Genomic DNA, 26811 nt, shown 5'->3' with positions numbered 1-26811 from the left:
AGACGAAAGAAAGCCAGACAAGGTAGCGACGTCTCCTGTGCTTTTATCTGGACATGGAACGACAGGGTGGTATCACGTTTTAAACTGCCATGTAATCAGCCTTTTGGAACGGCCGGCTGCATGGTGTGTCTATGAAACAGGTGAGTGAAATGCACATAGAGGTTTATTAATTGTTCTCTCTTAGCTCAAAGAACAAAATGTGCGGTATTTTTTATGGGATATACTTATGAGTATCCTGGTAACAAAGGGGCAGAGTTATAAGCCTTAATCTCCAAGAACATGTTTGAGTTTTGGATCGATTCGATGAGCCCCCTACCAGTTTGGGTAGGATAATGAAGAGTGCAAGGACACTGCAAACATATTCTGAGAGAGGTCCAATGTAAGCTATGCTGCCATTTTCTTGACCCAGGCGTTCTCTCTAGGTTCTTACCAACAAAGCAGAAGCAGCACACAAAAGAAACATAAGCACATCTCCCTCTATCAACACAGTTGTGAGTTTCCCAACCTTCCTCCTAAAGACGTGCAGGTGAGTGACAAGGTGGCCGAATGGTTAAGGCGATGGACTGCTAATCCACTCTTTATGCGTGTGTTCGAATCCCATCGTCTTCGTTTGTTGTCTTTAGTGTTTCGAGAGAGCCATGTCGCATGGAAAAGCGTGGGTTCGAATCCCATCCTCGTCGTTTGTTGTCTTTAGTGTTTCGAGAGAGCCAAGTGCGCATGGAAAAGCCGTTCAAAGGACATTGCTGCCGACTTTAACGACATCATCATTAAAATAGCTGCAGAAACAAACCAGCTTCGGGCAGTTGTGCAGGCGAGTGACGAGGTGGCAGAGTGGTTAAAGCGATGGACTGCTAATACATTGTGCTCTGCACGCGTGGGTTCGAATCCCATCCTCGTCGTTCGCCAGACGAAAGAAAGCCAGACAAGGTAGCGACGTCTCCTGTGCTTTTATCTGGACATGGAACGACAGGGTGGTATCACGTTTTAAACTGCCATGTAATCAGCCTTTTGGAACGGCCGGCTGCATGGTGTGTCTATGAAACAGGTGAGTGAAATGCACATAGAGGTTTATTAATTGTTCTCTCTTAGCTCAAAGAACAAAATGTGCGGTATTTTTTATGGGATATACTTATGAGTATCCTGGTAACAAAGGGGCAGAGTTATAAGCCTTAATCTCCAAGAACATGTTTGAGTTTTGGATCGATTCGATGAGCCCCCTACCAGTTTGGGTAGGATAATGAAGAGTGCAAGGACACTGCAAACATATTCTGAGAGAGGTCCAATGTAAGCTATGCTGCCATTTTCTTGACCCAGGCGTTCTCTCTAGGTTCTTACCAACAAAGCAGAAGCAGCACACAAAAGAAACATAAGCACATCTCCCTCTATCAACACAGTTGTGAGTTTCCCAACCTTCCTCCTAAAGACGTGCAGGTGAGTGACAAGGTGGCCGAATGGTTAAGGCGATGGACTGCTAATCCACTCTTTATGCGTGTGTTCGAATCCCATCGTCTTCGTTTGTTGTCTTTAGTGTTTCGAGAGAGCCATGTCGCATGGAAAAGCCGTTCAAAGTACATTGCTGCCGACTTTAACGACATCACCATTAAAATAGCTGCAGAAACACACCACAGCCCAGCTTCGGGCAGTCGTGCTGGCGAGTGACGAGGTGGCCGACTGGTTAAAGCGATGGACTGCTAATCCATTGTGCTCTGCACGCGTGGGTTCGAATCCCATCCTCGTCGTTTGTTGTCTTTAGTGTTTCGAGAGAGCCAAGTGCGCATGGAAAAGCCGTTCAAATGACATTGCTGCCGACTTTAACGACATCATCATTAAAATAGCTGCAGAAACACACCAGCTTCGGGCAGTTGTGCAGGCGAGTGACGAGGTGGCCGAGTGGTTAAGGCGATGGACTGCTAATCCATTGTGCTCTGCACGCGTGGGTTCGAATCCCATCCTCGTCGTTCGCCAGACGAAAGAAATCCAGACAAGGTAGCGACGTCTCCTGTGGTTTTATCTGGACATGGAACGACAGGGTGGTATCACGTTTTAAACTGCCATGTAATCAGCCTTTTGGAACGGCCGGCTGCATGGTGTGTCTATGAAACAGGTGAGTGAAATGCACATAGAGGTTTATTAATTGTTCTCTCTTAGCTCAAAGAACAAAATGTGCGGTATTTTTGATGGGAGATACTTATGGCTATCCTGGTTACAAAGGGCCAGAGTTATAACCCTCAATCTCCAAGAACATGTTTGAGTTTGGGATCGATTCGATGAGCCCCCTACCAGTTTGGGTAGGATAATGAAGAGTGCAAGGACACTGCAAACATATTCTGAGAGAGGTCCAATGTAAGCTATGCTGCCATTTTCTTGACCCAGGCGTTCTCTCTAGGTTCTTACCAACAAAGCAGAAGCAGCACACAAAAGAAACATATGCACATCTCCCTCTATCAACACAGTTGTGAGTTTCCCAACCTTCCTCCTAAAGACGTGTAGGTGAGTGACGAGGTGGCCGAATGGTTAAGGTGATGGACTGCTGATTCATTGTGCTCTTCATGCGTTTGTTCGAATCCCATCATAGGCGTTTGTTGTCTTTAGTGTTTCGAGAGAGCCAAGTGCGCATGGAAAAGCCGTTCAAAGTACGTTGCTGCCGACTTTAACGACATCATCATTAAAATAGCTGCAGAAACACACCAGCTTCGGGCAGTTGTGCAGGCGAGTGATTAAGGTGATGTACTGCTAATCCATTGTGCTCTGCACGCGTGGGTTCGAATCCCATCCACGACGTTTGATGTCTTTAGTGTTTCGAGAGAGCCAAGTTCGCATGGAAAAGCAGTTCAAATGACATTGCTGCCGACTTTAACGACATCATCCTTAAAATAGCTGCAGAAACACACCACGGCCCAGCTTCGGGCAGATGAGCAGGTGAGTGACGAGGTGGCCGAGTCGTTAAGGCGATGCACTGCTAATCCATTGTGTTCTGCACTCGTGGGTTCGAATCCCATCCTCGTCGTTTGTTGTCTTTAGTGTTCAAGAAAGCCAAGTGTGCCTGGCAAAGCTTTTTGCTTCCAACTATAACGTCATCATACTAAAGATAGATGCAGAAAAACTCTACGTGCAGGCGAGTTGCTGCGTGGTTAAGGCGATGGACTGCTAATCCTTTGTGCTCTGTGCGCATGGGTTTGAGTCCCATCTTTGGTGTTTAGTTTCACAGGGAGTCTAAAGGACAGGTCAACCGCAGGGGTGCAGCTCATGGCAAGCTTTTAATTATAGCTGTATTTCGGTTATGAGAGCCCCCTGGTTAATGGATATAATCATTTTAAATACAAAAACACGTTCAAGGGAGGTCCAAATCCTGGCTAAACCAGCCACCTTCAAGCTTATGCTTTCAACACCACAGCGAAAACAGAATGTAAAAAAAGCAAAAGTAAAATTCCCTTTTACAACAAGTCATGAAGCCTCTCAAGAGACTGTCAAAAATTGCCAGGGCTGACTGTATTTCAAGTCATCCCAGCGGGGTATTCTTAAAGTTTTCAACCAGCAAAGATCACGTCTCGGATGAGCCTCATAGGCTATGATATTGCTTCTGCGAAAGAATGCCAGACAAGGTAGCGACGTCTCCTGTGTTTTTATCTGGACATGGAACGACAGGGTGGTATCACGTTTTAAACTGCCATGTAATCAGCCTTTTGGAACGGCCGGCTGCATGGTGTGTCTATGAAACAGGTGAGTGAAATGCACATAGAGGTTTATTAATTGTTCTCTCTTAGCTCAAAGAACAAAATGTGCGGTATTTTTTATGGGATATACTTATGAGTATCCTGGTAACAAAGGGGCAGAGTTATAAGCCTCAATCTCCAAGAACATGTTTGAGTTTTGGATCGATTCGATGAGCCCCCTACCAGTTTGGGTAGGATAATGAAGATTGCAAGGACACTGCAAACATATTCTGAGAGAGGTCCAATGTAAGCTATGCTGCCATTTTCTTGACCCAGGCGTTCTCTCTAGGTTCTTACCAACAAAGCAGAAGCAGCACACAAAAGAAACATAAGCACATCTCCCTCTATCAACACAGTTGTGAGTTTCCCAACCTTCCTCCTAAAGACGTGCAGGTGAGTGACAAGGTGGCCGAATGGTTAAGGCGATGGACTGCTAATCCACTCTTTATGCCTGTGTCGAATCCCATCGTCTTCGTTTGTTGTCTTTAGTGTTTCGAGAGAGCCATGTCGCATGGAAAAGCCGTTCAAAGTACATTGCTGCCAACTTTAACGACATCACCATTAAAATAGCTGCAGAAACACACCACAGCCCAGCTTCGGACAGTCGTGCTGGCGAGTGACGAGGTGGCCGACTGGTTAAAGCGATGGACTGCTAATCCATTGTGCTCTTTATGTGTGGGTTCGAATCCCATCCTCGTCGTTTGATGTCTCTAGTGTTTCGAGAGAGCCAAGTGCGCATGGAAAAGCCGTTCAAATGACATTGCTGCCGACTTTAACGACATCATCCTTAAAATAGCTGCAGAAACACACCACACCCCAGCTTCGGGCAGATGTGCAGGCGTAGTGACGAGGTGGCCGAGTGGTTAAGGCGATGGACTGCTAATCCATTGTGCTCTGCACGCGTGGGTTCGAATCCCATCCTCGTCGTTCGCCAGACAAGGTAGCGACGTCTCCTGTGCTTTTATCTGGACATGGAACGACAGGGTGGTATCACGTTTTAAACTGCCATGTAATCAGCCTTTTGGAACGGCCGGCTGCATGGTGTGTCTATGAAACAGGTGAGTGAAATGCACATAGAGGTTTATTAATTGTTCTCTCTTAGCTCAAAGAACAAAATGTGCGGTATTTTTTATGGGATATACTTATGAGTATCCTGGTAACAAAGAGGCAGAGTTATAAGCCTCAATCTCCAAGAACATGTTTGAGTTTTGGATCGATTCGATGAGCCCCCTACCAGTTTGGGTAGGATAATGAAGATTGCAAGGACACTGCAAACATATTCTGAGAGAGGTCCAATGTAAGCTATGCTGCCATTTTCTTGACCCAGGCGTTCTCTCTAGGTTCTTACCAACAAAGCAGAAGCAGCACACAAAAGAAACATAAGCACATCTCCCTCTATCAACACAGTTGTGAGTTTCCCAACCTTCCTCCTAAAGACGTGCAGGTGAGTGACAAGGTGGCCGAATGGTTAAGGCGATGGACTGCTAATCCACTCTTTATGCGTGTGTTCGAATCCCATCGTCTTCGTTTGTTGTCTTTAGTGTTTCGAGAGAGCCATGTCGCATGGAAAAGCCGTTCAAAGTACATTGCTGCCGACTTTAACGACATCACCATTAAAATAGCTGCAGAAACACACCACAGCCCAGCTTCGGACAGTCGTGCTGGCGAGTGACGAGGTGGCCGACTGGTTAAAGCGATGGACTGCTAATCCATTGTGCTCTTTATGTGTGGGTTCGAATCCCATCCTCGTCGTTTGATGTCTCTAGTGTTTCGAGAGAGCCAAGTGCGCATGGAAAAGCCGTTCAAATGACATTGCTGCCGACTTTAACGACATCATCCTTAAAATAGCTGCAGAAACACACCACACCCCAGCTTCGGGCAGATGTGCAGGCGTAGTGACGAGGTGGCCGAGTGGTTAAGGCGATGGACTGCTAATCCATTGTGCTCTGCACGCGTGGGTTCGAATCCCATCCTCGTTGTTTGTTGTCTTTAGTGTTTTGAGAGAGCCAAGTGCGCATGGAAAAGCCGTTCAAAGGACATTGCTGCCGACTTTAACGACATCATCATTAAAATAGCTGCAGAAACAAACCAGCTTCGGGCAGTTGTGCAGGCGAGTGACGAGGTGGCAGAGTGGTTAAAGCGATGGACTGCTAATCCATTGTGCTCTGCACGCGTGGGTTCGAATCCCATCCTCGTCGTTCGCCAGACGAAAGAAAGCCAGACAAGGTAGCGACGTCTCCTGTGCTTTTATCTGGACATGGAACGACAGGGTGGTATCACGTTTTAAACTGCCATGTAATCAGCCTTTTGGAACGGCCGGCTGCATGGTGTGTCTATGAAACAGGTGAGTGAAATGCACATAGAGGTTTATTAATTGTTCTCTCTTAGCTCAAAGAACAAAATGTGCGGTATTTTTTATGGGATATACTTATGAGTATCCTGGTAACAAAGGGGCAGAGTTATAAGCCTTAATCTCCAAGAACATGTTTGAGTTTTGGATCGATTCGATGAGCCCCCTACCAGTTTGGGTAGGATAATGAAGAGTGCAAGGACACTGCAAACATATTCTGAGAGAGGTCCAATGTAAGCTATGCTGCCATTTTCTTGACCCAGGCGTTCTCTCTAGGTTCTTACCAACAAAGCAGAAGCAGCACACAAAAGAAACATAAGCACATCTCCCTCTATCAACACAGTTGTGAGTTTCCCAACCTTCCTCCTAAAGACGTGCAGGTGAGTGACAAGGTGGCCGAATGGTTAAGGCGATGGACTGCTAATCCACTCTTTATGCGTGTGTTCGAATCCCATCGTCTTCGTTTGTTGTCTTTAGTGTTTCGAGAGAGCCATGTCGCATGGAAAAGCCGTTCAAAGTACATTGCTGCCGACTTTAACGACATCACCATTAAAATAGCTGCAGAAACACACCACAGCCCAGCTTCGGGCAGTCGTGCTGGCGAGTGACGAGGTGGCCGACTGGTTAAAGCGATGGACTGCTAATCCATTGTGCTCTGCACGCGTGGGTTCGAATCCCATCCTCGTCGTTTGTTGTCTTTAGTGTTTCGAGAGAGCCAAGTGCGCATGGAAAAGCCGTTCAAATGACATTGCTGCCGACTTTAACGACATCATCATTAAAATAGCTGCAGAAACACACCAGCTTCGGGCAGTTGTGCAGGCGAGTGACGAGGTGGCCGAGTGGTTAAGGCGATGGACTGCTAATCCATTGTGCTCTGCACGCGTGGGTTCGAATCCCATCCTCGTCGTTCGCCAGACGAAAGAAATCCAGACAAGGTAGCGACGTCTCCTGTGGTTTTATCTGGACATGGAACGACAGGGTGGTATCACGTTTTAAACTGCCATGTAATCAGCCTTTTGGAACGGCCGGCTGCATGGTGTGTCTATGAAACAGGTGAGTGAAATGCACATAGAGGTTTATTAATTGTTCTCTCTTAGCTCAAAGAACAAAATGTGCGGTATTTTTGATGGGAGATACTTATGGCTATCCTGGTTACAAAGGGCCAGAGTTATAACCCTCAATCTCCAAGAACATGTTTGAGTTTGGGATCGATTCGATGAGCCCCCTACCAGTTTGGGTAGGATAATGAAGAGTGCAAGGACACTGCAAACATATTCTGAGAGAGGTCCAATGTAAGCTATGCTGCCATTTTCTTGACCCAGGCGTTCTCTCTAGGTTCTTACCAACAAAGCAGAAGCAGCACACAAAAGAAACATATGCACATCTCCCTCTATCAACACAGTTGTGAGTTTCCCAACCTTCCTCCTAAAGACGTGTAGGTGAGTGACGAGGTGGCCGAATGGTTAAGGTGATGGACTGCTGATTCATTGTGCTCTTCATGCGTTTGTTCGAATCCCATCATAGGCGTTTGTTGTCTTTAGTGTTTCGAGAGAGCCAAGTGCGCATGGAAAAGCCGTTCAAAGTACGTTGCTGCCGACTTTAACGACATCATCATTAAAATAGCTGCAGAAACACACCAGCTTCGGGCAGTTGTGCAGGCGAGTGATTAAGGTGATGTACTGCTAATCCATTGTGCTCTGCACGCGTGGGTTCGAATCCCATCCACGACGTTTGATGTCTTTAGTGTTTTGAGAGAGCCAAGTTCGCATGGAAAAGCAGTTCAAATGACATTGCTGCCGACTTTAACGACATCATCCTTAAAATAGCTGCAGAAACACACCACGGCCCAGCTTCGGGCAGATGAGCAGGTGAGTGACGAGGTGGCCGAGTCGTTAAGGCGATGCACTGCTAATCCATTGTGTTCTGCACTCGTGGGTTCGAATCCCATCCTCGTCGTTTGTTGTCTTTAGTGTTCAAGAAAGCCAAGTGTGCCTGGCAAAGCTTTTTGCTTCCAACTATAACGTCATCATACTAAAGATAGATGCAGAAAAACTCTACGTGCAGGCGAGTTGCTGCGTGGTTAAGGCGATGGACTGCTAATCCTTTGTGCTCTGTGCGCATGGGTTTGAGTCCCATCTTTGGTGTTTAGTTTCACAGGGAGTCTAAAGGACAGGTCAACCGCAGGGGTGCAGCTCATGGCAAGCTTTTAATTATAGCTGTATTTCGGTTATGAGAGCCCCCTGGTTAATGGATATAATCATTTTAAATACAAAAACACGTTCAAGGGAGGTCCAAATCCTGGCTAAACCAGCCACCTTCAAGCTTATGCTTTCAACACCACAGCGAAAACAGAATGTAAAAAAAGCAAAAGTAAAATTCCCTTTTACAACAAGTCATGAAGCCTCTCAAGAGACTGTCAAAAATTGCCAGGGCTGACTGTATTTCAAGTCATCCCAGCGGGGTATTCTTAAAGTTTTCAACCAGCAAAGATCACGTCTCGGATGAGCCTCATAGGCTATGATATTGCTTCTGCGAAAGAATGCCAGACAAGGTAGCGACGTCTCCTGTGTTTTTATCTGGACATGGAACGACAGGGTGGTATCACGTTTTAAACTGCCATGTAATCAGCCTTTTGGAACGGCCGGCTGCATGGTGTGTCTATGAAACAGGTGAGTGAAATGCACATAGAGTTTTATTAATTGTTCTCTCTTAGCTCAAAGAACAAAATGTGCGGTATTTTTTATGGGATATACTTATGAGTATCCTGGTAACAAAGGGGCAGAGTTATAAGCCTCAATCTCCAAGAACATGTTTGAGTTTTGGATCGATTCGATGAGCCCCCTACCAGTTTGGGTAGGATAATGAAGATTGCAAGGACACTGCAAACATATTCTGAGAGAGGTCCAATGTAAGCTATGCTGCCATTTTCTTGACCCAGGCGTTCTCTCTAGGTTCTTACCAACAAAGCAGAAGCAGCACACAAAAGAAACATAAGCACATCTCCCTCTATCAACACAGTTGTGAGTTTCCCAACCTTCCTCCTAAAGACGTGCAGGTGAGTGACAAGGTGGCCGAATGGTTAAGGCGATGGACTGCTAATCCACTCTTTATGCCTGTGTCGAATCCCATCGTCTTCGTTTGTTGTCTTTAGTGTTTCGAGAGAGCCATGTCGCATGGAAAAGCCGTTCAAAGTACATTGCTGCCAACTTTAACGACATCACCATTAAAATAGCTGCAGAAACACACCACAGCCCAGCTTCGGACAGTCGTGCTGGCGAGTGACGAGGTGGCCGACTGGTTAAAGCGATGGACTGCTAATCCATTGTGCTCTTTATGTGTGGGTTCGAATCCCATCCTCGTCGTTTGATGTCTCTAGTGTTTCGAGAGAGCCAAGTGCGCATGGAAAAGCCGTTCAAATGACATTGCTGCCGACTTTAACGACATCATCCTTAAAATAGCTGCAGAAACACACCACACCCCAGCTTCGGGCAGATGTGCAGGCGTAGTGACGAGGTGGCCGAGTGGTTAAGGCGATGGACTGCTAATCCATTGTGCTCTGCACGCGTGGGTTCGAATCCCATCCTCGTCGTTCGCCAGACAAGGTAGCGACGTCTCCTGTGCTTTTATCTGGACATGGAACGACAGGGTGGTATCACGTTTTAAACTGCCATGTAATCAGCCTTTTGGAACGGCCGGCTGCATGGTGTGTCTATGAAACAGGTGAGTGAAATGCACATAGAGGTTTATTAATTGTTCTCTCTTAGCTCAAAGAACAAAATGTGCGGTATTTTTTATGGGATATACTTATGAGTATCCTGGTAACAAAGAGGCAGAGTTATAAGCCTCAATCTCCAAGAACATGTTTGAGTTTTGGATCGATTCGATGAGCCCCCTACCAGTTTGGGTAGGATAATGAAGATTGCAAGGACACTGCAAACATATTCTGAGAGAGGTCCAATGTAAGCTATGCTGCCATTTTCTTGACCCAGGCGTTCTCTCTAGGTTCTTACCAACAAAGCAGAAGCAGCACACAAAAGAAACATAAGCACATCTCCCTCTATCAACACAGTTGTGAGTTTCCCAACCTTCCTCCTAAAGACGTGCAGGTGAGTGACAAGGTGGCCGAATGGTTAAGGCGATGGACTGCTAATCCACTCTTTATGCGTGTGTTCGAATCCCATCGTCTTCGTTTGTTGTCTTTAGTGTTTCGAGAGAGCCATGTCGCATGGAAAAGCCGTTCAAAGTACATTGCTGCCGACTTTAACGACATCACCATTAAAATAGCTGCAGAAACACACCACAGCCCAGCTTCGGACAGTCGTGCTGGCGAGTGACGAGGTGGCCGACTGGTTAAAGCGATGGACTGCTAATCCATTGTGCTCTTTATGTGTGGGTTCGAATCCCATCCTCGTCGTTTGATGTCTCTAGTGTTTCGAGAGAGCCAAGTGCGCATGGAAAAGCCGTTCAAATGACATTGCTGCCGACTTTAACGACATCATCCTTAAAATAGCTGCAGAAACACACCACACCCCAGCTTCGGGCAGATGTGCAGGCGTAGTGACGAGGTGGCCGAGTGGTTAAGGCGATGGACTGCTAATCCATTGTGCTCTGCACGCGTGGGTTCGAATCCCATCCTCGTTGTTTGTTGTCTTTAGTGTTTTGAGAGAGCCAAGTGCGCATGGAAAAGCCGTTCAAAGGACATTGCTGCCGACTTTAACGACATCATCATTAAAATAGCTGCAGAAACAAACCAGCTTCGGGCAGTTGTGCAGGCGAGTGACGAGGTGGCAGAGTGGTTAAAGCGATGGACTGCTAATCCATTGTGCTCTGCACGCGTGGGTTCGAATCCCATCCTCGTCGTTCGCCAGACGAAAGAAAGCCAGACAAGGTAGCGACGTCTCCTGTGCTTTTATCTGGACATGGAACGACAGGGTGGTATCACGTTTTAAACTGCCATGTAATCAGCCTTTTGGAACGGCCGGCTGCATGGTGTGTCTATGAAACAGGTGAGTGAAATGCACATAGAGGTTTATTAATTGTTCTCTCTTAGCTCAAAGAACAAAATGTGCGGTATTTTTTATGGGATATACTTATGAGTATCCTGGTAACAAAGGGGCAGAGTTATAAGCCTTAATCTCCAAGAACATGTTTGAGTTTTGGATCGATTCGATGAGCCCCCTACCAGTTTGGGTAGGATAATGAAGAGTGCAAGGACACTGCAAACATATTCTGAGAGAGGTCCAATGTAAGCTATGCTGCCATTTTCTTGACCCAGGCGTTCTCTCTAGGTTCTTACCAACAAAGCAGAAGCAGCACACAAAAGAAACATAAGCACATCTCCCTCTATCAACACAGTTGTGAGTTTCCCAACCTTCCTCCTAAAGACGTGCAGGTGAGTGACAAGGTGGCCGAATGGTTAAGGCGATGGACTGCTAATCCACTCTTTATGCGTGTGTTCGAATCCCATCGTCTTCGTTTGTTGTCTTTAGTGTTTCGAGAGAGCCATGTCGCATGGAAAAGCCGTTCAAAGTACATTGCTGCCGACTTTAACGACATCACCATTAAAATAGCTGCAGAAACACACCACAGCCCAGCTTCGGGCAGTCGTGCTGGCGAGTGACGAGGTGGCCGACTGGTTAAAGCGATGGACTGCTAATCCATTGTGCTCTGCACGCGTGGGTTCGAATCCCATCCTCGTCGTTTGTTGTCTTTAGTGTTTCGAGAGAGCCAAGTGCGCATGGAAAAGCCGTTCAAATGACATTGCTGCCGACTTTAACGACATCATCATTAAAATAGCTGCAGAAACACACCAGCTTCGGGCAGTTGTGCAGGCGAGTGACGAGGTGGCCGAGTGGTTAAGGCGATGGACTGCTAATCCATTGTGCTCTGCACGCGTGGGTTCGAATCCCATCCTCGTCGTTCGCCAGACGAAAGAAATCCAGACAAGGTAGCGACGTCTCCTGTGGTTTTATCTGGACATGGAACGACAGGGTGGTATCACGTTTTAAACTGCCATGTAATCAGCCTTTTGGAACGGCCGGCTGCATGGTGTGTCTATGAAACAGGTGAGTGAAATGCACATAGAGGTTTATTAATTGTTCTCTCTTAGCTCAAAGAACAAAATGTGCGGTATTTTTGATGGGAGATACTTATGGCTATCCTGGTTACAAAGGGCCAGAGTTATAACCCTCAATCTCCAAGAACATGTTTGAGTTTGGGATCGATTCGATGAGCCCCCTACCAGTTTGGGTAGGATAATGAAGAGTGCAAGGACACTGCAAACATATTCTGAGAGAGGTCCAATGTAAGCTATGCTGCCATTTTCTTGACCCAGGCGTTCTCTCTAGGTTCTTACCAACAAAGCAGAAGCAGCACACAAAAGAAACATATGCACATCTCCCTCTATCAACACAGTTGTGAGTTTCCCAACCTTCCTCCTAAAGACGTGTAGGTGAGTGACGAGGTGGCCGAATGGTTAAGGTGATGGACTGCTGATTCATTGTGCTCTTCATGCGTTTGTTCGAATCCCATCATAGGCGTTTGTTGTCTTTAGTGTTTCGAGAGAGCCAAGTGCGCATGGAAAAGCCGTTCAAAGTACGTTGCTGCCGACTTTAACGACATCATCATTAAAATAGCTGCAGAAACACACCAGCTTCGGGCAGTTGTGCAGGCGAGTGATTAAGGTGATGTACTGCTAATCCATTGTGCTCTGCACGCGTGGGTTCGAATCCCATCCACGACGTTTGATGTCTTTAGTGTTTCGAGAGAGCCAAGTTCGCATGGAAAAGCAGTTCAAATGACATTGCTGCCGACTTTAACGACATCATCCTTAAAATAGCTGCAGAAACACACCACGGCCCAGCTTCGGGCAGATGAGCAGGTGAGTGACGAGGTGGCCGAGTCGTTAAGGCGATGCACTGCTAATCCATTGTGTTCTGCACTCGTGGGTTCGAATCCCATCCTCGTCGTTTGTTGTCTTTAGTGTTCAAGAAAGCCAAGTGTGCCTGGCAAAGCTTTTTGCTTCCAACTATAACGTCATCATACTAAAGATAGATGCAGAAAAACTCTACGTGCAGGCGAGTTGCTGCGTGGTTAAGGCGATGGACTGCTAATCCTTTGTGCTCTGTGCGCATGGGTTTGAGTCCCATCTTTGGTGTTTAGTTTCACAGGGAGTCTAAAGGACAGGTCAACCGCAGGGGTGCAGCTCATGGCAAGCTTTTAATTATAGCTGTATTTCGGTTATGAGAGCCCCCTGGTTAATGGATATAATCATTTTAAATACAAAAACACGTTCAAGGGAGGTCCAAATCCTGGCTAAACCAGCCACCTTCAAGCTTATGCTTTCAACACCACAGCGAAAACAGAATGTAAAAAAAGCAAAAGTAAAATTCCCTTTTACAACAAGTCATGAAGCCTCTCAAGAGACTGTCAAAAATTGCCAGGGCTGACTGTATTTCAAGTCATCCCAGCGGGGTATTGGGTAAAGTTTTCAACCAGCATAGATCACGTCTCGGATGAGCCTCATAGGCTATGATATTGCCTCTGCGAAAGAATGCCAGACAAGGTAGCGACGTCTCCTGTGTTTTTATCTGGACATGGAACGACAGGGTGGTATCACGTTTTAAACTGCCATGTAATCAGCCTTTTGGAACGGCCGGCTGCATGGTGTGTCTATGAAACAGGTGAGTGAAATGCACATAGAGGTTTATTAATTGTTCTCTCTTAGCTCAAAGAACAAAATGTGCGGTATTTTTTATGGGATATACTTATGAGTATCCTGGTAACAAAGGGGCAGAGTTATAAGCCTCAATCTCCAAGAACATGTTTGAGTTTTGGATCGATTCGATGAGCCCCCTACCAGTTTGGGTAGGATAATGAAGATTGCAAGGACACTGCAAACATATTCTGAGAGAGGTCCAATGTAAGCTATGCTGCCATTTTCTTGACCCAGGCGTTCTCTCTAGGTTCTTACCAACAAAGCAGAAGCAGCACACAAAAGAAACATAAGCACATCTCCCTCTATCAACACAGTTGTGAGTTTCCCAACCTTCCTCCTAAAGACGTGCAGGTGAGTGACAAGGTGGCCGAATGGTTAAGGCGATGGACTGCTAATCCACTCTTTATGCCTGTGTCGAATCCCATCGTCTTCGTTTGTTGTCTTTAGTGTTTCGAGAGAGCCATGTCGCATGGAAAAGCCGTTCAAAGTACATTGCTGCCAACTTTAACGACATCACCATTAAAATAGCTGCAGAAACACACCACAGCCCAGCTTCGGACAGTCGTGCTGGCGAGTGACGAGGTGGCCGACTGGTTAAAGCGATGGACTGCTAATCCATTGTGCTCTTTATGTGTGGGTTCGAATCCCATCCTCGTCGTTTGATGTCTCTAGTGTTTCGAGAGAGCCAAGTGCGCATGGAAAAGCCGTTCAAATGACATTGCTGCCGACTTTAACGACATCATCCTTAAAATAGCTGCAGAAACACACCACACCCCAGCTTCGGGCAGATGTGCAGGCGTAGTGACGAGGTGGCCGAGTGGTTAAGGCGATGGACTGCTAATCCATTGTGCTCTGCACGCGTGGGTTCGAATCCCATCCTCGTCGTTCGCCAGACAAGGTAGCGACGTCTCCTGTGCTTTTATCTGGACATGGAACGACAGGGTGGTATCACGTTTTAAACTGCCATGTAATCAGCCTTTTGGAACGGCCGGCTGCATGGTGTGTCTATGAAACAGGTGAGTGAAATGCACATAGAGGTTTATTAATTGTTCTCTCTTAGCTCAAAGAACAAAATGTGCGGTATTTTTTATGGGATATACTTATGAGTATCCTGGTAACAAAGGGGCAGAGTTATAAGCCTCAATCTCCAAGAACATGTTTGAGTTTTGGATCGATTCGATGAGCCCCCTACCAGTTTGGGTAGGATAATGAAGATTGCAAGGACACTGCAAACATATTATGAGAGAGGTCCAATGTAAGCTATGCTGCCATTTTCTTGACCCAGGCGTTCTCTCTAGGTTCTTACCAACAAAGCAGAAGCAGCACACAAAAGAAACATAAGCACATCTCCCTCTATCAACACAGTTGTGAGTTTCCCAACCTTCCTCCTAAAGACGTGCAGGTGAGTGACAAGGTGGCCGAATGGTTAAGGCGATGGACTGCTAATCCACTCTTTATGCGTGTGTTCGAATCCCATCGTCTTCGTTTGTTGTCTTTAGTGTTTCGAGAGAGCCATGTCGCATGGAAAAGCCGTTCAAAGTACATTGCTGCCGACTTTAACGACATCACCATTAAAATAGCTGCAGAAACACACCACAGCCCAGCTTCGGACAGTCGTGCTGGCGAGTGACGAGGTGGCCGACTGGTTAAAGCGATGGACTGCTAATCCATTGTGCTCTTTATGTGTGGGTTCGAATCCCATCCTCGTCGTTTGATGTCTCTAGTGTTTCGAGAGAGCCAAGTGCGCATGGAAAAGCCGTTCAAATGACATTGCTGCCGACTTTAACGACATCATCCTTAAAATAGCTGCAGAAACACACCACACCCCAGCTTCGGGCAGATGTGCAGGCGTAGTGACGAGGTGGCCGAGTGGTTAAGGCGATGGACTGCTAATCCATTGTGCTCTGCACGCGTGGGTTCGAATCCCATCCTCGTCGTTTGTTGTCTTTAGTGTTTTGAGAGAGCCAAGTGCGCATGGAAAAGCCGTTCAAAGGACATTGCTGCCGACTTTAACGACATCATCATTAAAATAGCTGCAGAAACAAACCAGCTTCGGGCAGTTGAGCAGGCGAGTGACGAGGTGGCAGAGTGGTTAAAGCGATGGACTGCTAATCCATTGTGCTCTGCACGCGTGGGTTCGAATCCCATCCTCGTCGTTCGCCAGACGAAAGAAAGCCAGACAAGGTAGCGACGTCTCCTGTGCTTTTATCTGGACATGGAACGACAGGGTGGTATCACGTTTTAAACTGCCATGTAATCAGCCTTTTGGAACGGCCGGCTGCATGGTGTGTCTATGAAACAGGTGAGTGAAATGCACATAGAGGTTTATTAATTGTTCTCTCTTAGCTCAAAGAACAAAATGTGCGGTATTTTTTATGGGATATACTTATGAGTATCCTGGTAACAAAGGGGCAGAGTTATAAGCCTTAATCTCCAAGAACATGTTTGAGTTTTGGATCGATTCGATGAGCCCCCTACCAGTTTGGGTAGGATAATGAAGAGTGCAAGGACACTGCAAACATATTCTGAGAGAGGTCCAATGTAAGCTATGCTGCCATTTTCTTGACCCAGGCGTTCTCTCTAGGTTCTTACCAACAAAGCAGAAGCAGCACACAAAAGAAACATAAGCACATCTCCCTCTATCAACACAGTTGTGAGTTTCCCAACCTTCCTCCTAAAGACGTGCAGGTGAGTGACAAGGTGGCCGAATGGTTAAGGCGATGGACTGCTAATCCACTCTTTATGCGTGTGTTCGAATCCCATCGTCTTCGTTTGTTGTCTTTAGTGTTTCGAGAGAGCCATGTCGCATGGAAAAGCGTGGGTTCGAATCCCATCCTCGTCGTTTGTTGTCTTTAGTGTTTCGAGAGAGCCAAGTGCGCATGGAAAAGCCGTTCAAAGGACATTGCTGCCGACTTTAACGACATCATCATTAAAATAGCTGCAGAAACAAACCAGCTTCGGGCAGTTGTGCAGGCGAGTGACGAGGTGGCAGAGTGGTTAAAGCGATGGACTGCTAATCCATTGTGCTCTGCACGCGTGGGTTCGAATCCCATCCTCGTCGTTCGCCAGACGAAAGAAAGCCAGACAGGGTAGCGACGTCTCCTGTGCTTTTATCTGGACATGGAACGACAGGGTGGTATCACGTTTTAAACTGCCATGTAATCAGCCTTTTGGAACGGCCGGCTGCATGGTGTGTCTATGAAACAGGTGAGTGAAATGCACATAGAGGTTTATTAATTGTTCTCTCTTAGCTCAAAGAACAAAATGTGCGGTATTTTTTATGGGATATACTTATGAGTATCCTGGTAACAAAGGGGCAGAGTTATAAGCCTTAATCTCCAAGAACATGTTTGAGTTTTGGATCGATTCGATGAGCCCCCTACCAGTTTGGGTAGGATAATGAAGAGTGCAAGGACACTGCAAACATATTCTGAGAGAGGTCCAATGTAAGCTATGCTGCCATTTTCTTGACCCAGGCGTTCTCTCTAGGTTCTTACCAACAAAGCAGAAGCAGCACACAAAAGAAACATAAGCACATCTCCCTCTATCAACACAGTTGTGAGTTTCCCAACCTTCCTCCTAAAGACGTGCAGGTGAGTGACAAGGTGGCCGAATGGTTAAGGCGATGGACTGCTAATCCACTCTTTATGCGTGTGTTCGAATCCCATCGTCTTCGTTTGTTGTCTTTAGTGTTTCGAGAGAGCCATGTCGCATGGAAAAGCCGTTCAAAGTACATTGCTGCCGACTTTAACGACATCACCATTAAAATAGCTGCAGAAACACACCACAGCCCAGCTTCGGGCAGTCGTGCTGGCGAGTGACGAGGTGGCCGACTGGTTAAAGCGATGGACTGCTAATCCATTGTGCTCTGCACGCGTGGGTTCGAATCCCATCCTCATCGTTTGTTGTCTTTAGTGTTTCGAGAGAGCCAAGTGCGCATGGAAAAGCCGTTCAAATGACATTGCTGCCGACTTTAACGACATCATCATTAAAATAGCTGCAGAAACACACCAGCTTCGGGCAGTTGTGCAGGCGAGTGACGAGGTGGCCGAGTGGTTAAGGCGATGGACTGCTAATCCATTGTGCTCTGCACGCGTGGGTTCGAATCCCATCCTCGTCGTTCGCCAGACGAAAGAATCCAGACAAGGTAGCGACGTCTCCTGTGGTTTTATCTGGACATGGAACGACAGGGTGGTATCACGTTTTAAACTGCCATGTAATCAGCCTTTTGGAACGGCCGGCTGCATGGTGTGTCTATGAAACAGGTGAGTGAAATGCACATAGAGGTTTATTAATTGTTCTCTCTTAGCTCAAAGAACAAAATGTGCGGTATTTTTGATGGGAGATACTTATGGCTATCCTGGTTACAAAGGGCCAGAGTTATAACCCTCAATCTCCAAGAACATGTTTGAGTTTGGGATCGATTCGATGAGCCCCCTACCAGTTTGGGTAGGATAATGAAGAGTGCAAGGACACTGCAAACATATTCTGAGAGAGGTCCAATGTAAGCTATGCTGCCATTTTCTTGACCCAGGCGTTCTCTCTAGGTTCTTACCAACAAAGCAGAAGCAGCACACAAAAGAAACATATGCACATCTCCCTCTATCAACACAGTTGTGAGTTTCCCAACCTTCCTCCTAAAGACGTGTAGGTGAGTGACGAGGTGGCCGAATGGTTAAGGTGATGGACTGCTGATTCATTGTGCTCTTCATGCGTTTGTTCGAATCCCATCATAGGCGTTTGTTGTCTTTAGTGTTTCGAGAGAGCCAAGTGCGCATGGAAAAGCCGTTCAAAGTACGTTGCTGCCGACTTTAACGACATCATCATTAAAATAGCTGCAGAAACACACCAGCTTCGGGCAGTTGTGCAGGCGAGTGATTAAGGTGATGTACTGCTAATCCATTGTGCTCTGCACGCGTGGGTTCGAATCCCATCCACGACGTTTGATGTCTTTAGTGTTTCGAGAGAGCCAAGTTCGCATGGAAAAGCAGTTCAAATGACATTGCTGCCGACTTTAACGACATCATCCTTAAAATAGCTGCAGAAACACACCACGGCCCAGCTTCGGGCAGATGAGCAGGTGAGTGACGAGGTGGCCGAGTCGTTAAGGCGATGCACTGCTAATCCATTGTGTTCTGCACTCGTGGGTTCGAATCCCATCCTCGTCGTTTGTTGTCTTTAGTGTTCAAGAAAGCCAAGTGTGCCTGGCAAAGCTTTTTGCTTCCAACTATAACGTCATCATACTAAAGATAGATGCAGAAAAACTCTACGTGCAGGCGAGTTGCTGCGTGGTTAAGGCGATGGACTGCTAATCCTTTGTGGTCTGTGCGCATGGGTTTGAGTCCCATCTTTGGTGTTTAGTTTCACAGGGAGTCTAAAGGACAGGTCAACCGCAGGGGTGCAGCTCATGGCAAGCTTTTAATTATAGCTGTATTTCGGTTATGAGAGCCCCCTGGTTAATGGATATAATCATTTTAAATACAAAAACACGTTCAAGGGAGGTCCAAATCCTGGCTAAACAAGCCACCTTCAAGCTTATGCTTTCAACACCACAGCGAAAACAGAATGTAAAAAAAGCAAAAGTAAAATTCCCTTTTACAACAAGTCATGAAGCCTCTCAAGAAACTGTCAAAAATTGCCAGGGCTGACTGTATTTCAAGTCATCCCAGCGGGGTATTGGGTAAAGTTTTCAACCAGCAAAGATCACGTCTCGGATGAGCCTCATAGACTATGATATTGCCTCTGCGAAAGAATGCCAGACAAGGTAGCGACGTCTCCTGTGTTTTTATCTGGACATGGAACGACAGGGTGGTATCACGTTTTAAACTGCCATGTAATCAGCCTTTTGGAACGGCCGGCTGCATGGTGTGTCTATGAAACAGGTGAGTGAAATGCACATAGAGGTTTATTAATTGTTCTCTCTTAGCTCAAAGAACAAAATGTGCGGTATTTTTTATGGGATATACTTATGAGTATCCTGGTAACAAAGGGGCAGAGTTATAAGCCTCAATCTCCAAGAACATGTTTGAGTTTTGGATCGATTCGATGAGCCCCCTACCAGTTTGGGTAGGATAATGAAGATTGCAAGGACACTGCAAACATATTCTGAGAGAGGTCCAATGTAAGCTATGCTGCCATTTTCTTGACCCAGGCGTTCTCTCTAGGTTCTTACCAACAAAGCAGAAGCAGCACACAAAAGAAACATAAGCACATCTCCCTCTATCAACACAGTTGTGAGTTTCCCAACCTTCCTCCTAAAGACGTGCAGGTGAGTGACAAGGTGGCCGAATGGTTAAGGCGATGGACTGCTAATCCACTCTTTATGCCTGTGTCGAATCCCATCGTCTTCGTTTGTTGTCTTTAGTGTTTCGAGAGAGCCATGTCGCATGGAAAAGCCGTTCAAAGTACATTGCTGCCAACTTTAACGACATCACCATTAAAATAGCTGCAGAAACACACCACAGCCCAGCTTCGGGCAGTCGTGCTGGCGAGTGACGAGGTGGCCGACTGGTTAAAGCGATGGACTGCTAATCCATTGTGCTCTTTATGTGTGGGTTCGAATCCCATCCTCGTCGTTTGATGTCTTTAGTGTTTCGAGAGAGCCAAGTGCGCATGGAAAAGCCGTTCAAATGACATTGCTGCCGACTTTAACGACATCATCCTTAAAATAGCTGCAGAAACACACCACAGCCCAGCTTCGGCCAGATGAGCAGGTGAGTGACGAGGTGGCCGAGTGGTTAACGCGATGGACTGCTAATCCATTCTGCTCTGCACGTGTTTGTTCGAATCCCATCCATGTCGTTTGATGTCTCTAGTGTTTCGAGAGAGCCAAGTGCGCATGGAAAAGCCGTTCAAATGACATTGCTGCCGACTTTAACGACATCATCCTTAAAATAGCTGCAGAAACACACCAGAGCCCAGCTTCGGGCAGATGAGCAGGTGAGTGACGAGGTGGCCGAGTGGTTAAGGCGATGGACTGCTAATCCATTGTGCTCTGCACGCGTGGGTTCGAATCCCATCCTCGTCGTTTGTTGTCTTTAGTGTTTCGAGAGAGCCAAGTGCGCATGGAAAAGCCGTTCAAAGGACATTGCTGCCGACTTTAACAACATCATCATTAAAATAGCTGCAGAAACACACCAGCTTCGGGCAGTTGTGCAGGCGAGTGACGAGGTGGCAGAGTGGTTAAGGCGATGGACTGCTAATCCATTGTGCTCTGCACGCGTGGGTTCGAATCCCATCCTCGTCGTTCGCCAGACAAGGTAGCGACGTCTCCTGTGCTTTTATCTGGACATGGAACGACAGGGTGGTATCACGTTTTAAACTGCCATGTAATCAGCCTTTTGGAACGGCCGGCTGCATGGTGTGTCTATGAAACAGGTGAGTGAAATGCACATAGAGGTTTATTAATTGTTCTCTCTTAGCTCAAAGAACAAAATGTGCGGTATTTTTTATGGGATATACTTATGAGTATCCTGGTAACAAAGGGGCAGAGTTATAAGCCTCAATCTCCAAGAACATGTTTGAGTTTTGGATCGATTCGATGAGCCCCCTACCAGTTTGGGTAGGATAATGAAGATTGCAAGGACACTGCAAACATATTCTGAGAGAGGTCCAATGTAAGCTATGCTGCCATTTTCTTGACCCAGGCGTTCTCTCTAGGTTCTTACCAACAAAGCAGAAGCAGCACACAAAAGAAACATAAGCACATCTCCCTCTATCAACACAGTTGTGAGTTTCCCAACCTTCCTCCTAAAGACGTGCAGGTGAGTGACAAGGTGGCCGAATGGTTAAGGCGATGGACTGCTAATCCACTCTTTATGCGTGTGTTCGAATCCCATCGTCTTCGTTTGTTGTCTTTAGTGTTTCGAGAGAGCCATGTCGCATGGAAAAGCCGTTCAAAGTACATTGCTGCCAACTTTAACGACATCACCATTAAAATAGCTGCAGAAACACACCACAGCCCAGCTTCGGGCAGTCGTGCTGGCGAGTGACGAGGTGGCCGACTGGTTAAAGCGATGGACTGCTAATCCATTGTGCTCTTTATGTGTGGGTTCGAATCCCATCCTCGTCGTTTGATGTCTTTAGTGTTTCGAGAGAGCCAAGTGCGCATGGAAAAGCCGTTCAAATGACATTGCTGCCGACTTTAACGACATCATCCTTAAAATAGCTGCAGAAACACACCACAGCCCAGCTTCGGCCAGATGAGCAGGTGAGTGACGAGGTGGCCGAGTGGTTAACGCGATGGACTGCTAATCCATTCTGCTCTGCACGTGTTTGTTCGAATCCCATCCATGTCGTTTGATGTCTCTAGTGTTTCGAGAGAGCCAAGTGCGCATGGAAAAGCCGTTCAAATGACATTGCTGCCGACTTTAACGACATCATCCTTAAAATAGCTGCAGAAACACACCAGAGCCCAGCTTCGGGCAGATGAGCAGGTGAGTGACGAGGTGGCCAAGTGGTTAAGGCGATGGACTGCTAATCCATTGTGCTCTGCACGCGTGGGTTCGAATCCCATCCTCGTCGTTTGTTGTCTTTAGTGTTTCGAGAGAGCCAAGTGCGCATGGAAAAGCCGTTCAAAGGACATTGCTGCCGACTTTAACAACATCATCATTAAAATAGCTGCAGAAACACACCAGCTTCGGGCAGTTGTGCAGGCGAGTGACGAGGTGGCAGAGTGGTTAAGGCGATGGACTGCTAATCCATTGTGCTCTGCACGCGTGGGTTCGAATCCCATCCTCGTCGTTCGCCAGACAAGGTAGCGACGTCTCCTGTGCTTTTATCTGGACATGGAACGACAGGGTGGTATCACGTTTTAAACTGCCATGTAATCAGCCTTTTGGAACGGCCGGCTGCATGGTGTGTCTATGAAACAGGTGAGTGAAATGCACATAGAGGTTTATTAATTGTTCTCTCTTAGCTCAAAGAACAAAATGTGCGGTATTTTTTATGGGATATACTTATGAGTATCCTGGTAACAAAGGGGCAGAGTTATAAGCCTCAATCTCCAAGAACATGTTTGAGTTTTGGATCGATTCGATGAGCCCCCTACCAGTTTGGGTAGGATAATGAAGATTGCAAGGACACTGCAAACATATTCTGAGAGAGGTCCAATGTAAGCTATGCTGCCATTTTCTTGACCCAGGCGTTCTCTCTAGGTTCTTACCAACAAAGCAGAAGCAGCACACAAAAGAAACATAAGCACATCTCCCTCTATCAACACAGTTGTGAGTTTCCCAACCTTCCTCCTAAAGACGTGCAGGTGAGTGACAAGGTGGCCGAATGGTTAAGGCGATGGACTGCTAATCCACTCTTTATGCGTGTGTTCGAATCCCATCGTCTTCGTTTGTTGTCTTTAGTGTTTCGAGAGAGCCATGTCGCATGGAAAAGCCGTTCAAAGTACATTGCTGCCAACTTTAACGACATCACCATTAAAATAGCTGCAGAAACACACCACAGCCCAGCTTCGGGCAGTCGTGCTGGCGAGTGACGAGGTGGCCGACTGGTTAAAGCGATGGACTGCTAATCCATTGTGCTCTTTATGTGTGGGTTCGAATCCCATCCTCGTCGTTTGATGTCTTTAGTGTTTCGAGAGAGCCAAGTGCGCATGGAAAAGCCGTTCAAATGACATTGCTGCCGACTTTAACGACATCATCCTTAAAATAGCTGCAGAAACACACCACAGCCCAGCTTCGGCCAGATGAGCAGGTGAGTGACGAGGTGGCCGAGTGGTTAACGCGATGGACTGCTAATCCATTCTGCTCTGCACGTGTTTGTTCGAATCCCATCCATGTCGTTTGATGTCTCTAGTGTTTCGAGAGAGCCAAGTGCGCATGGAAAAGCCGTTCAAATGACATTGCTGCCGACTTTAACGACATCATCCTTAAAATAGCTGCAGAAACACACCAGAGCCCAGCTTCGGGCAGATGAGCAGGTGAGTGACGAGGTGGCCGAGTGGTTAAGGCGATGGACTGCTAATCCATTGTGCTCTGCACGCGTGGGTTCGAATCCCATCCTCGTCGTTTGTTGTCTTTAGTGTTTCGAGAGAGCCAAGTGCGCATGGAAAAGCCGTTCAAAGGACATTGCTGCCGACTTTAACAACATCATCATTAAAATAGCTGCAGAAACACACCAGCTTCGGGCAGTTGTGCAGGCGAGTGACGAGGTGGCAGAGTGGTTAAGGCGATGGACTGCTAATCCATTGTGCTCTGCACGCGTGGGTTCGAATCCCATCCTCGTCGTTCGCCAGACAAGGTAGCGACGTCTCCTGTGCTTTTATCTGGACATGGAACGACAGGGTGGTATCACGTTTTAAACTGCCATGTAATCAGCCTTTTGGAACGGCCGGCTGCATGGTGTGTCTATGAAACAGGTGAGTGAAATGCACATAGAGGTTTATTAATTGTTCTCTCTTAGCTCAAAGAACAAAATGTGCGGTATTTTTTATGGGATATACTTATGAGTATCCTGGTAACAAAGGGGCAGAGTTATAAGCCTCAATCTCCAAGAACATGTTTGAGTTTTGGATCGATTCGATGAGCCCCCTACCAGTTTGGGTAGGATAATGAAGATTGCAAGGACACTGCAAACATATTCTGAGAGAGGTCCAATGTAAGCTATGCTGCCATTTTCTTGACCCAGGCGTTCTCTCTAGGTTCTTACCAACAAAGCAGAAGCAGCACACAAAAGAAACATAAGCACATCTCCCTCTATCAACACAGTTGTGAGTTTCCCAACCTTCCTCCTAAAGACGTGCAGGTGAGTGACAAGGTGGCCGAATGGTTAAGGCGATGGACTGCTAATCCACTCTTTATGCGTGTGTTCGAATCCCATCGTCTTCGTTTGTTGTCTTTAGTGTTTCGAGAGAGCCATGTCGCATGGAAAAGCGTGGGTTCGAATCCCATCCTCGTCGTTTGTTGTCTTTAGTGTTTCGAGAGAGCCAAGTGCGCATGGAAAAGCCGTTCAAAGGACATTGCTGCCGACTTTAACGACATCATCATTAAAATAGCTGCAGAAACAAACCAGCTTCGGGCAGTTGTGCAGGCGAGTGACGAGGTGGCAGAGTGGTTAAAGCGATGGACTGCTAATCCATTGTGCTCTGCACGCGTGGGTTCGAATCCCATCCTCGTCGTTCGCCAGACGAAAGAAAGCCAGAGAAGGTAGCGACGTCTCCTGTGCTTTTATCTGGACATGGAACGACAGGGTGGTATCACGTTTTAAACTGCCATGTAATCAGCCTTTTGGAACGGCCGGCTGCATGGTGTGTCTATGAAACAGGTGAGTGAAATGCACATAGAGGTTTATTAATTGTTCTCTCTTAGCTCAAAGAACAAAATGTGCGGTATTTTTTATGGGATATACTTATGAGTATCCTGGTAACAAAGGGGCAGAGTTATAAGCCTTAATCTCCAAGAACATGTTTGAGTTTTGGATCGATTCGATGAGCCCCCTACCAGTTTGGGTAGGATAATGAAGAGTGCAAGGACACTGCAAACATATTCTGAGAGAGGTCCAATGTAAGCTATGCTGCCATTTTCTTGACCCAGGCGTTCTCTCTAGGTTCTTACCAACAAAGCAGAAGCAGCACACAAAAGAAACATAAGCACATCTCCCTCTATCAACACAGTTGTGAGTTTCCCAACCTTCCTCCTAAAGACGTGCAGGTGAGTGACAAGGTGGCCGAATGGTTAAGGCGATGGACTGCTAATCCACTCTTTATGCGTGTGTTCGAATCCCATCGTCTTCGTTTGTTGTCTTTAGTGTTTCGAGAGAGCCATGTCGCATGGAAAAGCCGTTCAAAGTACATTGCTGCCGACTTTAACGACATCACCATTAAAATAGCTGCAGAAACACACCACACCCCAGCTTCGGGCAGATGTGCAGGCGTAGTGACGAGGTGGCCGAGTGGTTAAGGCGATGGACTGCTAATCCATTGTGCTCTGCACGCGTGGGTTCGAATCCCATCCTCGTCGTTCGCCAGACAAGGTAGCGACGTCTCCTGTGCTTTTATCTGGACATGGAACGACAGGGTGGTATCACGTTTTAAACTGCCATGTAATCAGCCTTTTGGAACGGCCGGCTGCATGGTGTGTCTATGAAACAGGTGAGTGAAATGCACATAGAGGTTTATTAATTGTTCTCTCTTAGCTCAAAGAACAAAATGTGCGGTATTTTTTATGGGATATACTTATGAGTATCCTGGTAACAAAGAGGCAGAGTTATAAGCCTCAATCTCCAAGAACATGTTTGAGTTTTGGATCGATTCGATGAGCCCCCTACCAGTTTGGGTAGGATAATGAAGATTGCAAGGACACTGCAAACATATTCTGAGAGAGGTCCAATGTAAGCTATGCTGCCATTTTCTTGACCCAGGCGTTCTCTCTAGGTTCTTACCAACAAAGCAGAAGCAGCACACAAAAGAAACATAAGCACATCTCCCTCTATCAACACAGTTGTGAGTTTCCCAACCTTCCTCCTAAAGACGTGCAGGTGAGTGACAAGGTGGCCGAATGGTTAAGGCGATGGACTGCTAATCCACTCTTTATGCGTGTGTTCGAATCCCATCGTCTTCGTTTGTTGTCTTTAGTGTTTCGAGAGAGCCATGTCGCATGGAAAAGCCGTTCAAAGTACATTGCTGCCGACTTTAACGACATCACCATTAAAATAGCTGCAGAAACACACCACAGCCCAGCTTCGGACAGTCGTGCTGGCGAGTGACGAGGTGGCCGACTGGTTAAAGCGATGGACTGCTAATCCATTGTGCTCTTTATGTGTGGGTTCGAATCCCATCCTCGTCGTTTGATGTCTCTAGTGTTTCGAGAGAGCCAAGTGCGCATGGAAAAGCCGTTCAAATGACATTGCTGCCGACTTTAACGACATCATCCTTAAAATAGCTGCAGAAACACACCACACCCCAGCTTCGGGCAGATGTGCAGGCGTAGTGACGAGGTGGCCGAGTGGTTAAGGCGATGGACTGCTAATCCATTGTGCTCTGCACGCGTGGGTTCGAATCCCATCCTCGTTGTTTGTTGTCT

At 46.8% G+C, this 26811-nt stretch overlaps 27 non-coding genes across 27 annotated transcripts; 23 read left to right on the top strand and 4 right to left on the bottom strand.

Moving 5' to 3' along the window:
• The first annotated feature begins 1876 nt into the window (after positions 1-1876).
• On the top strand, positions 1877-1958 carry trnas-gcu (transfer RNA serine (anticodon GCU)). The gene has a single exon. It is a non-coding gene; the product is annotated as a tRNA-Ser (tRNA).
• Positions 1959-3452: 1494 nt separating this feature from the next.
• LOC143742086 (U4 spliceosomal RNA) lies at positions 3453-3592 on the bottom strand. The gene has a single exon (XR_013205349.1). It is a non-coding gene; the product is annotated as a U4 spliceosomal RNA (small nuclear RNA).
• Positions 3593-4558: 966 nt separating this feature from the next.
• On the top strand, positions 4559-4640 carry trnas-gcu (transfer RNA serine (anticodon GCU)). The gene has a single exon. It is a non-coding gene; the product is annotated as a tRNA-Ser (tRNA).
• Positions 4641-5610: 970 nt separating this feature from the next.
• On the top strand, positions 5611-5692 carry trnas-gcu (transfer RNA serine (anticodon GCU)). The gene has a single exon. It is a non-coding gene; the product is annotated as a tRNA-Ser (tRNA).
• Positions 5693-5829: 137 nt separating this feature from the next.
• On the top strand, positions 5830-5911 carry trnas-gcu (transfer RNA serine (anticodon GCU)). The gene has a single exon. It is a non-coding gene; the product is annotated as a tRNA-Ser (tRNA).
• Positions 5912-6888: 977 nt separating this feature from the next.
• On the top strand, positions 6889-6970 carry trnas-gcu (transfer RNA serine (anticodon GCU)). The gene has a single exon. It is a non-coding gene; the product is annotated as a tRNA-Ser (tRNA).
• A 1494-nt stretch (positions 6971-8464) lies between these two features.
• On the bottom strand, positions 8465-8604 carry LOC143742081 (U4 spliceosomal RNA). The gene has a single exon (XR_013205348.1). It is a non-coding gene; the product is annotated as a U4 spliceosomal RNA (small nuclear RNA).
• A 966-nt stretch (positions 8605-9570) lies between these two features.
• Positions 9571-9652, top strand: trnas-gcu (transfer RNA serine (anticodon GCU)). Its single transcript has one exon. It is a non-coding gene; the product is annotated as a tRNA-Ser (tRNA).
• Positions 9653-10622: 970 nt separating this feature from the next.
• On the top strand, positions 10623-10704 carry trnas-gcu (transfer RNA serine (anticodon GCU)). Its single transcript has one exon. It is a non-coding gene; the product is annotated as a tRNA-Ser (tRNA).
• A 137-nt stretch (positions 10705-10841) lies between these two features.
• trnas-gcu (transfer RNA serine (anticodon GCU)) lies at positions 10842-10923 on the top strand. Its single transcript has one exon. It is a non-coding gene; the product is annotated as a tRNA-Ser (tRNA).
• A 977-nt stretch (positions 10924-11900) lies between these two features.
• trnas-gcu (transfer RNA serine (anticodon GCU)) lies at positions 11901-11982 on the top strand. Its single transcript has one exon. It is a non-coding gene; the product is annotated as a tRNA-Ser (tRNA).
• Positions 11983-13476: 1494 nt separating this feature from the next.
• LOC143741985 (U4 spliceosomal RNA) lies at positions 13477-13617 on the bottom strand. The gene has a single exon (XR_013205306.1). It is a non-coding gene; the product is annotated as a U4 spliceosomal RNA (small nuclear RNA).
• Positions 13618-14583: 966 nt separating this feature from the next.
• trnas-gcu (transfer RNA serine (anticodon GCU)) lies at positions 14584-14665 on the top strand. Its single transcript has one exon. It is a non-coding gene; the product is annotated as a tRNA-Ser (tRNA).
• A 970-nt stretch (positions 14666-15635) lies between these two features.
• On the top strand, positions 15636-15717 carry trnas-gcu (transfer RNA serine (anticodon GCU)). Its single transcript has one exon. It is a non-coding gene; the product is annotated as a tRNA-Ser (tRNA).
• Positions 15718-15854: 137 nt separating this feature from the next.
• trnas-gcu (transfer RNA serine (anticodon GCU)) lies at positions 15855-15936 on the top strand. The gene has a single exon. It is a non-coding gene; the product is annotated as a tRNA-Ser (tRNA).
• Positions 15937-16759: 823 nt separating this feature from the next.
• On the top strand, positions 16760-16841 carry trnas-gcu (transfer RNA serine (anticodon GCU)). The gene has a single exon. It is a non-coding gene; the product is annotated as a tRNA-Ser (tRNA).
• Positions 16842-17818: 977 nt separating this feature from the next.
• Positions 17819-17900, top strand: trnas-gcu (transfer RNA serine (anticodon GCU)). Its single transcript has one exon. It is a non-coding gene; the product is annotated as a tRNA-Ser (tRNA).
• A 1493-nt stretch (positions 17901-19393) lies between these two features.
• On the bottom strand, positions 19394-19534 carry LOC143741746 (U4 spliceosomal RNA). The gene has a single exon (XR_013205218.1). It is a non-coding gene; the product is annotated as a U4 spliceosomal RNA (small nuclear RNA).
• Positions 19535-20725: 1191 nt separating this feature from the next.
• Positions 20726-20807, top strand: trnas-gcu (transfer RNA serine (anticodon GCU)). The gene has a single exon. It is a non-coding gene; the product is annotated as a tRNA-Ser (tRNA).
• Positions 20808-20944: 137 nt separating this feature from the next.
• Positions 20945-21026, top strand: trnas-gcu (transfer RNA serine (anticodon GCU)). Its single transcript has one exon. It is a non-coding gene; the product is annotated as a tRNA-Ser (tRNA).
• Positions 21027-22221: 1195 nt separating this feature from the next.
• trnas-gcu (transfer RNA serine (anticodon GCU)) lies at positions 22222-22303 on the top strand. Its single transcript has one exon. It is a non-coding gene; the product is annotated as a tRNA-Ser (tRNA).
• Positions 22304-22440: 137 nt separating this feature from the next.
• Positions 22441-22522, top strand: trnas-gcu (transfer RNA serine (anticodon GCU)). The gene has a single exon. It is a non-coding gene; the product is annotated as a tRNA-Ser (tRNA).
• Positions 22523-23717: 1195 nt separating this feature from the next.
• On the top strand, positions 23718-23799 carry trnas-gcu (transfer RNA serine (anticodon GCU)). The gene has a single exon. It is a non-coding gene; the product is annotated as a tRNA-Ser (tRNA).
• Positions 23800-23936: 137 nt separating this feature from the next.
• Positions 23937-24018, top strand: trnas-gcu (transfer RNA serine (anticodon GCU)). Its single transcript has one exon. It is a non-coding gene; the product is annotated as a tRNA-Ser (tRNA).
• Positions 24019-24826: 808 nt separating this feature from the next.
• Positions 24827-24908, top strand: trnas-gcu (transfer RNA serine (anticodon GCU)). The gene has a single exon. It is a non-coding gene; the product is annotated as a tRNA-Ser (tRNA).
• Positions 24909-25667: 759 nt separating this feature from the next.
• trnas-gcu (transfer RNA serine (anticodon GCU)) lies at positions 25668-25749 on the top strand. The gene has a single exon. It is a non-coding gene; the product is annotated as a tRNA-Ser (tRNA).
• A 970-nt stretch (positions 25750-26719) lies between these two features.
• Positions 26720-26801, top strand: trnas-gcu (transfer RNA serine (anticodon GCU)). Its single transcript has one exon. It is a non-coding gene; the product is annotated as a tRNA-Ser (tRNA).
• Positions 26802-26811: the final 10 nt, after the last annotated feature.

Source organism: Siphateles boraxobius, unplaced genomic scaffold (assembly GCF_051911475.1).
Source record: "Siphateles boraxobius isolate OS27281-9 unplaced genomic scaffold, OSU_SipBor_1 1, whole genome shotgun sequence".
Lineage (NCBI taxonomy): Eukaryota > Metazoa > Chordata > Actinopteri > Cypriniformes > Leuciscidae > Siphateles > Siphateles boraxobius.
Note: the sequence above shows the minus strand (reverse complement) of the source record. Positions and strands in the feature narration are given on the sequence as shown.